Raw genomic sequence first — 10,300 nt, forward strand, 5'->3', positions numbered from 1 at the left:
GATGTTTTTGCCATTAAAATGGGCAGTGTAGGTGTTTTCCTGGCCTCCACTCACTGCCGACTATGCTCCCCCATTGACTTGCATTGGGTTTCGTGTTTCGGGCGATACCCGACTTTTCGCGATAATCGGCCGATTCCACTCGACTCGACTTCTAAGATAGTCGGGTTTCGCGAAACACGGCTCGACTCTAAAAAGGTCAAGGTCGCTCAACCCTAATCAGCACATTGTACATGTACAGGTACCCCATTTTTGGCATCTGTCTTAGTCATGCTTCTCTGGTCTTATATAGTGAATAATACTATGTAGTAACTCTAGTTTCACCTACACCTTCAAGTGGCCACTTTTCAAGATTGGATGAAAACTGAGATATCATGGAGTCATCAGACGAGGGGCCATAAACCCCTAGAAAATAAAAGCAACAATGATTTATATCAAACCACCACCGACATAGTTTCAGTGAACCTTAATGTTTCACAATGACAAACAGCTAACATATAGAGGCTTAGAACTGTTTGTGAAGTAAAAAAAACAAACATTTATCAAGGTTGTGTCACTGAGCATTGTCTGTCACATCTCTAAATGTTTTACAAGAAATGCAGCTATGTGATTGTCTGAATGCATTCGGTATACAGTATTTTAATCTTGTTTATAAATCGCCATTTGTATATTCTCCATTTGTACATTTGAGGCAGACAAATTTAAGGCTCGCAAGAAGAGAAGCAAATATAGTGGACAAAGCTATATTTTTAATGAACTACTGAGGCAAAGTAACAGCATTGCTTTATCAAATTTATATAAAGTGTATTGTGTACAATGTTAGCAACCAGGCAACACAAAAAGGAGCTTTTCAAGTGAGCTCTTTAAGGTACACAAATGTTATGAAGTGTTTTCCAACAAGGATGTGGTTTCACCAATGAGGGGTACCTTTCGTAAAAATAGACTAGTGCCATCACAGCCCCCCTTGACCAAACTTCACCGGCCTATAACAGTACAGAGCACATTCACCCTGGTGATCTAGTGGCAGTTAAACAAAAGGCATTGCCAGAGACAGAGTTAAAAAGTAGGCCCAGTGGAATGCCATGCCCAATTCCCCAGTGTTTGGTCCTTTTTTGACTGATTAAAATAGTGCCATCACAGCCCTCTAGACCTAAATGCCCGTACAGACCACGTTCACCCTGGTGATCTACTGGCAGGAACTGGATAGATTGCTGGAGACAGAGTTAACAAGTAGGCCCAAAGTAATGTCCTGCTCATTTCCCCAATGTAAAATCCTTTTTTTTAAAAATAGAAGAGTGGCATGATAGCCCCCTTGGCTAAAATACACCATACAGTGCACGTTGACCCTGGTGATCTAGTGGCAGGTACAGGACAGATTGCAGGACACCGAGTTAAGAAGTAGGCCCAATGTAATGTCATGCCGAATTCCCCAATGTAAAATCCTTTTTTTTTCAAAAATAGAAGAGTGGCACGACAGCCCCCTTGGACAAAATACACCGTACAGTGCACGTTGGCCCTGGTGATCTAGTGGCAGGTACAGGACAGATTGCAGGAGACTGAGTTAAGAAGTAGGCCCAAAGAAATGTCGTGCCTAATTCCCCAATGTGTTGTCCTTTTTGGACTTAAAAATATAGTGCCATGACAGCCCACTTGCCCAAAATTCATCGGCCTATAACAGTACTGAGCACGTGCACCCTGGTCATCTAGTGGCAGTTAAAGGACACATTGCAGGAGACAGACTTAAGAAGTAGACCCAATATAATGTAATGCCCAATTCCCCAATATGGGGTCCTGTTTTTACAAAATGAAATAGTGCCTTCACAGTCCCTGTGCACAAAAATTACCGGCCTATAACAGTACTGAGCACGTGCACCCTGGTCATGTCGTCGGAGGTAAGGAAGAGCATTGCAGGGGACAGAGTTAAGAATTAGGGCCAAGTGTAGTGGTATGGGTCTCTGAGACTTTTAATGCAGTGCATGATCTGCCAAACAATTCCCCAATGGGGGTACCTTTTTTAAAAATACACTAGTGCCATCACATGCCCCTAGACCAAACTTCAATGGCCTATAACATTATTGAGCACGTTCACCCTGGTGATCTAGTGGCAGGTACATTTTAGATTGCAGGAGACCGAGTTTAGATGATGGCCCAATGTAATGCCATGCCCAATTCCCCAATGTGTTGTCCTTTTTAAAAAAAAAATAAGAGTGCCTTCACAGCAGCCTTGGCCAAAATGCACCATACAGACACGTTCACCCTGGTGATCTACTGGCAGGTACCGGACAGATTGCAGGAGACAGAGTTAAGAAGGCAGCCGAATGTAATGTCATGCTCAATTCCCCAATGTAAAATCCTTTTTTTTTTTTTTAAATAAGAGTGCCATCACAGGCCCATTGGCCAACATGCACCGTACAGAGCACGTGTCAGGACTCTGAACATTTTTTATTACCTTTTGTGCATTACTGCCCTTTTCCAAGATGGCGTCTTTGGTCTCATGTGCACTGTGTCTTCCTGCTATAAAACTCCACCCCAGCCTTCAGTCTGTGCTAGAGTATTCTGCCTTGCATCCAGCTCCTGATCCTGGTGACTTCCTGGCTATATACCTGCTCCTGTGAGTGATCCTGCTACTCTGCTCTGAGTTCCTGCTGCATACACCAGTTCCAGTAATCCTCCTCCATCTGCTGCTCGTGTTTACTTCCATCTGTGTTTGCTGGACATGTAAGCTGTTGCTGCTTTGCAAGAACCTGAGACTATTACACAGGCCTCCCTGGTTGAGCTAAGATATTATTTGAACTGCCTTATAAGCATATCTATCTGTGTTTTGGACTAAGCAAGGACTTATTCATGTCAAGTTTCCTCAAGAATAATTGTGCTTCATAAACCTTCTGCGGGATTGCATTCTCCTCTGAAGTTTCCTATAGACTGCTAAGCTGCGTTTAATATTTACACCAAGTGTTGTGGACTTGAGTTTCTCTCTGCACCTGTTTGAATCACCGTGTGATAATATAGACTTTACCATTTATAAAACTGTGTCCTGTAGTTGTCTGTTCCACGCAAAAAGTCTCCTGAGTTATCCCCTATAATTATTACAGCACGTTTGCCCTGGTGATCTACTGGCAGGTACAGGACAGATTCCAGGAGACAGAGTTAAGAAGTAGGCCCAATGTAATGCCATTCCCAATTCCCCAATGTGTTGTCATTTCTTAAAAAAGTAAAAGAATGCCATCACAGCACCCTTGGCCAAAATGCACCGTAAAGACCACGTTCACCCTGGTGATCTAGTGGCAGGTATATTTTAGATTGCAGGAGACCGAGGTAAGAAGTCGGCCCAATGTAATGCCATTCCCAATTCCCCAATGTGTTGTCCTTTTAAAAAAAAAATAAAAGAATGCCATGACAGCACCCTTGGCCAAAATGCACCGTAAAGACCACATTCTCCGTGGTGATATAGTGGTTCTGGATGAGGAGGATGAGGATAAGGAGGAGGATAAAAACAAACAGACCAAATCTGGAAGCGTATACCCATGTGTGGTTGTGAAGAGGTGTATGAGAATACACGTCCCCAAAAGAGAGAATGTATTTGAGGTTATCTTTCGCTGGTTTCACTTGGTGGTGTAGAGAAGTCTTTCCCAATCCATGTCCAATTTTTATAAGAGTCAGGCTGTCAGCATTTTCAGTTGACAGATGAAGATGCACTTCTCTGTGATAATTCCACCAGCGGCATTAAAACCAGCTCTGAGAGAACGCTAGCAGGAGGGCGGGCCACAACATCCAAGGTGTAGAGAGTAGTGTTGAGCATTCCGATACCGCAAGTATCGGGTATCGGCCGATATTTGCGGTATCGGAATTCCGATACCGAATTCCGATACTTCCCGCGTATCGGATACCGGAATCGGAAGTTCCCAGAATTCAAACTGAACGCAGCAGCCAATGAGGAATGATTGGAAGTGTGGGCACATCCTGTTTAGCATGGTGGGCATGTAAGTACTGGCAAGGCTGTGATTGGCTGCTGAAATGATGTCACTCTGCACTATAAAAAAGCGCTGCCGCCATTTTGCGCTCACTCTGCTGTGATTTCAGTTAGGGACAGGACGCTGTGTTCTAACTGAGGGCCAGTTGAGCTAGCTAATTGCTTTATTTTCCTTTCCAAAGGCTAATTTAGCAAAACGCTGTGTGTTCTTCACAGATCACCTTGCTCTTGCCTTGCAGCACTGTTTTAACAGCGTTCTGCAAGGTCTCTGTGTGTGTGTGTGTGTGCAGCTCACTCTGTAGTCTGTGTGCAGCCATATACCCGGTTGTATTCAGCTCAGGGGGGGTTCACACTGCCTCACACAGTTGTCCTTTTTTGCTCATAGTGCAGCCTGCTGCACATTTTTTCTCAAATTTCCTATTAGTGTTTTTCCACCAGTCTCCAGCTAAATTGTGGAAAAACACTACATAGGATAACCTAGAGGGGGGTTTTTGGGCCTTGCAGCGCCGTTTACGGCTGTCTGCACGGTCTCCGTGTGAGCCCAGCTCGCCCTGTAGTCTGTGTGCAGCCATAGCCGGTTGGATTCAGCTCAGGGTTCGTTACTGGCTCATACCTTGAGAAAAATTTTCCTTTTTTTCAAATAGTGCAGCCTGTTTAAAAATTTAAAAAAAAATTCCCTATTAGTGTTTTTCCACCCATCTCCAGCTAAATTGTGGAAAAACACTACATAGGATAACCTAGAGGGGGGTTTTTGGGCCTTGCAGCGCCGTTTACGGCTGTCTGCATGGTCTCCGTGTGAGCCCAGCTCGCCCTGTAGTCTGTGTGCAGCCATAGCCGGTTGGATTCAGCTCAGGGTTCGTTACTGGCTCATACCTTGAGAAAAATTTTCCTTTTTTTCAAATAGTGCAGCCTGTTTAAAATTTAAAAAAAAAAAATTCCTATTAGTGTTTTTCCACCTGTCTCCAGCTAAATAGTGGAAAAACACTACATAGGATAACCTAGAGGGGGTTTATTGGGCCTTGCAGTGCCGTTTACGGCTGTCTGCACGGTCTCTGTGTGAGCGCAGCTCGCCCTGTAGTCTGTGTGCAGCTATAGCCAGTTGGATTCAGCTCAGGGTGCGTTACTGCCTCATACCTTGAAAAACAATTTCCTTTTTTTCAAATAGTGCAGCCTGTTTAAAATTAAAAAAAAAAAAATTCCTATTAGTGTCTTTCCACCCGTCTCCAGCTAAATAGTGGAAAAACAGTACATAGGATAACCTAGAGGAGGGTTTTTTTGCCTTGCAGCGCCGTTTACGGCTGTCTGCACGGTCTCCGTGTGATTTAAACTAGCTCTGTAGCCCGATCTGCACAAAAAAAAAAGTAAAGTTCACCAAATACAACTTAACACTTGTGTAGGCCACATTTGAAAAATAATAAAGTTTAGTCCACACTTTACAACATTAGTGTTTCTTACACCTGTTAGGAGAAGCATTTCAGGAATAAGCACACTAAGGCCTTAGTACTTTTCTGCTTATCTTTATCTGTCAACCAAGATGAAGAGGGCAGGGAGTAAGGCACGTGGGCGTGGGCGCGGAGCAGGGAGAGGAGCAGGGAGAGGACGTGGTGATTCTGTCCCTGCTGCGGGCGCCGGTGACTCGTCGTCACTCAGTTTCAGCAGGGAACAGTCCTTCATGCGCAGCTTTGTCGGAGAGCGCCGTGCACCGCTGCTGCGTGAAGACCAAATTGAAGCCGTTGTCGGGTGGATGGCAGCTAACGCCTCGGCATCAACTTCAATTAGTGCCACATCCTCTCAGGCACAGAGCACTGGAGAGCAGCCATCTGTCTCTTCACCACCTGCCAAATTGGCCAGGCAGTCAGAGAGCCCAGGACAGGAGCCGTCTCTACTTCTGTTCTCTGAATCTCTTGGCTTGGAAACAGGGGGCCAGCCAAGCAGCATTGGAGAAATGGAAGAAGAGGCAGTGTGCAGTGATGCCCAACAGCTTTGTCTCTCTGACTCTGAAGAAGCGGGTGGGCCAGTGCCTCTGGTGACCACAGCGCAGTACGCATCTGATGATGAAACTCAGGTGCCGCTTTCTCGTGCATACTGTGCTGCCGAGACTACCCAGGAGGAGCAGTTGGTGGCAGAGGGTAGTGGAGATGATGAGGTCCTTGACCCATCGTGGCGTGAGGAACAGGAAGGTGGTGGGAGCAGCTCTGAGGAAGAGCTTCCCCTTACGGGCCAAAGAGGGAGAGGGAGGGGGAAGACTGCGGAGCCTGTAGCCTCCACTTTGGCACCCGTTAGGAGCCTGTCTCTTTACAAAGCCAAAAAGGGCTCTCCCAAGACTTGCAGTGCCTGGTCCTTTTTTGACACAGTTGCAGATGACATTTGTTTTGTCAAATGCAAGCTGTGTCATCAGAAAGTAAAAAGAGGGAAAAATGTCAGCAACCTCAATACCACAAATATGTGGAAACATGTGCGGACCAGGCACGCGGTGGAGTTACAGAAACAGACTGAAGATGTAGGCCAACCAACAGCGGCAGCTACCACCTCTTCAGCTCGTGTTGCCTCTTCCTCCAGCTCACGCACAGCTGGTTTGGCTTCCTCCCAGGATCGCCATGGAAGAACCTCTGGCACTGTTGTCCAGAGACCTTGTGTAATTCCACCCACAGCACCACCTTCCCAGTCATCCTCACACTCCCAGTCTACTCTACAGCCATCGGTAGTACAGGCATGGGAGAAAAGGCGGGCATTCTCGGCCAACCACCCCCGAGCACAGGCTCTGAATGCAGGCATTGCCAAACTGTTGTCCCTGGAAATGCTCTCGTTCAGGCTGGTGGAGACTGACAGCTTCCGTGACTTGATGGCATTGGCAGTCCCACAGTACAAGGTGCCCAGCCGCTTTTACTTCAGCAGGCAGGCTGTCCCTGCCCTGCACAGGCATGTTGAGGCAAACATAAAACATGCGCTACTGAACGCCGTCAGTAGCAAGGTCCACCTCACCACCGATGCGTGGACCAGTCAGCATGGACAGGGGCGATACGTTTCCCTCACTGCCCATTGGGTTAATGTTGTTGAGCCAGGTACAGATCGTGCGAGTGGCGCAGGACGTGTCCTGCCCACTCCAAGGATTGCAGGAATCCAGTCTGTACGCATCGACTCCTCCTCTTACACCAGTTCCTCAGATTCCTCTCTGCAGGATCCGTCACAGTCCACCTCCACATGGACCCGTGAACGTTTACCTATGACTGACATGAGCACAGCCGTGGCCAAACGTCAGCAGGCCGTCTTGAAACTAGTTTCATTGGGGCATCGAAGCCACACAGCGCAGGAGCTCTGGAATGCCATCAAGCAGGAGAGCGATGTGTGGTTACTGCCAGCGAATCTCCAGCCAGGCATGGTAGTGTGTGACAATGGCCGAAATCTGGTGGCAGCTTTGGCCCTTGGCAACCTCACTCACATCCCATGTCTGGCACATGTGCTCAATTTGGTTGTGCAGAGTTTTCTGAGGGACTATCCGGATCTTGATGCCCTGCTGCACAAGGTCCGCCTAGAATGTGCTCACTTGCGGCGTTCCAGCTTGGCCACATCCCGCATTGCTGCTCTGCAGCGCCGATTCTGCCTTCCGGAACACCGCATCATATGTGACCTACCTACCCGGTGGAATTCCACGTTACATATGTTGGAGCGGTTGTGTGAGCAGCAGCAAGCAGTTATGGAGTACCAGCTGCATCAGGCGCAAAGAAGTCGCAGTCAGCGCCGATCAGACTTCACAACCACAGAGTGGGCCACTATGAAGGACGTCTGCCAGGTTTTGCGTCCTTTTGATTATTCCACGCGGATGGCAAGTGCAGATGATGCACTAGTCAGCATGACTGTCCTCCTTATCTGCCTGCTTCAGCAAACTTTGCAAGGGTTAAGGGATGATGTTGTGGAAGAGGTGGAGGATGAGGAGTCACCTTTTCCATCAGCTTCTGGAGAGTCAACGCCACGTGGTTCCTCACAAAGGGGTACGCAGGGGCCAATTTGTGAGGAGGATGAGGAGGAGTCAATGGAGGAGGAAGAGCTCTGTCCAGAGGAGGGAGCGACACAATTGTCCAGTGGTCAGTGTGTACAGCGAGGGTGGGGTGATGACGAGCGGGCAGAGATCATGTCTCAAGCAGGGGACAGCGTTTCTGGGCCAGTTGGCACTCTGCAGCACATGGTGGATTTCATGCTGCAGTGCCTGAGAAACGACCGCCGCATCGACCACATTCTCAACATGCCTGATTATTGGGTGTTCACCCTCCTCGATCCTCGCTACCGGGACAACGTCCAAAACCTCATCCCAGCGTTGACCCGGGAGCGTAAATTGCGGGAGTACCACGACACACTGGTGAATTCCATCATCTTCTCCTGTCCAACTGAGAGGAGTGCTGCTAGTGCTTTACAAAGCAGCTCAGTGCGTCAAGGCAGTGGGGGAGGCTCTGCCCAAAGAGGGAGCAGAAGCAGTGCCTCTGCCCAAGGCAAGCCCAGTATGGCACAACTCTGGCACACTTTTGTGTGCCCGCCCCAAATGTCTACACCATCACCGGCGGCTCCAGTCAGCAGGAGGCAACGGTTCCGTCAGATGGTGACAGACTACATGGCTTGCCCTCTTACTGTACTCCCAGACGGCTCTTCCCCGTTCAAGTTTTGGGTCTCTAAGCTGGATACATGGCCAGAGCTAAGCCAGTATGCATTGGAGGTGCTGGCTTGCCCTGCGGCTAGTGTCTTATCGGAACGTGTCTTTAGTGCCGCAGGAGGTGTACTAACAGACCGTCGCATGCGACTGTCCTCCGATAACGTTGACCGGCTTACTTTCCTGGAAATGAACCAGGCCTGGATCTCGCAGGAATTTGCTACTCCTCTGCCTGATTAAGTAATTGGGTGTCATCCAGGTCTCCTGCTGTGTTCATCTTTCTACCACCTGAACTGCTATTCCTGGGCTCCAACACCGCCAGTTGCGGCTCAGAAGTGCAGGCTGCACAGTAAAAACATACGACCCAGTGTTATTGGGTTTCAGTAACGTCAGCTGATCCCCAGCTGTGTAGCCGGCAATGTGTCCTGCGACCGCCACGCTGGCACAACAACCTAAATGTAAGGAAACCTGTCCCCCCCCCACGTCGTTTGTTACTGAAAGAGCCATCTTGTGCAGCAGTAATGCTGCACTAGGAAAAGGTAGCTCTTTTGGTTTAGCTCCTTGCACACGCAGAACTTAACACTTATAAAATGTGTTCACTGATACCGTTATACCGTCCCGGAGCTGGGACTTTCCTTCGTAATGTGACGCAGCACAGCCGTCATTCCTACCCCCTTGGTGCCATGCGCTGTCTCCTCAGCGTTGTTTTAAGCTGTCACGGAGCCTGTGCTGTTCTGTTATCCCTTGGGCATGCCTTATTTGCGCTGAATGTCTTCTGACTTAATTTGGTGTCAAGCTGGCTGCGCCTGTGCGGCCGCGCTGCCCGAGATCCCGCCTCGCAGTGTCTTCTGATTGAGTCACACTGCGGGCCTGGGATCCATGGGCATGCGCAGTGCATATACTAGCCTCTCACTCCCATTCTTCACGCTTCTTCAGACTAGGCGGTGTCAGCTGATCCCTAATAGCATGCCACGGCCGTGACGCCGCACAGTCTGAAGAAGCAGGAAGGAGGTGAGTGAGAGGCGATGATATGCACTGCGCATGCCCATGGATCCAAGGCCCGCAGTGGGATTACGTTAGACGAGACTGCGAGGTGGGATCTGGAGCAGCGTGGACGCACAGGCACTGACAGCCTGACACCAAATTATGTCAGAAGACAGGCAGCGCTAATTGGGCATGGCCAAGGGCTAACAGAACAGCGCAGGCTCCGTGACAGCTTAAAACAACGCTGAGGAGGCAGCGCACGGCACCAAGGGGATAGGAATGACAGCTGTGCTGTCTCCCATTACGAAGGAAATTTGCACCTCCGGGACGGTTGAACGGTATAAGGGGACACATTTTTAGTGTTTACTTCAGTGTTTGCAAGGAGCATAATTAAAAGAGCAACCTTTTCCTTTTGCATCCTTAGTGCTGCACAAGATGGCTCTTTCAGCTACAAACGTCTTGGGGGGGGGGGTTAAAGGTTCCCTTTCAACTTGCTCCAATCAGGCTTCGGCCTACACTCTGTTCCTCTGCTCCTCCTGCTGACCCTGGGCTCTAACACCGCCAGTTGGTGCCTGGAAGTGCTGTGTCCACAGTTAACAGTCGCTCCTCTGTTATTGGGGTTCAGTAACGTCAGCTGATCCCCAGCTGTGTGTGCGGCAATACCTCCAATCTGCTCCTCCTGCTGTCCCTGGGCTCTAACACCGCCAGTT

The sequence above is a fragment of the Ranitomeya imitator genome, chromosome 3 (genome assembly GCF_032444005.1).
Source record: "Ranitomeya imitator isolate aRanImi1 chromosome 3, aRanImi1.pri, whole genome shotgun sequence".
Lineage (NCBI taxonomy): Eukaryota > Metazoa > Chordata > Amphibia > Anura > Dendrobatidae > Ranitomeya > Ranitomeya imitator.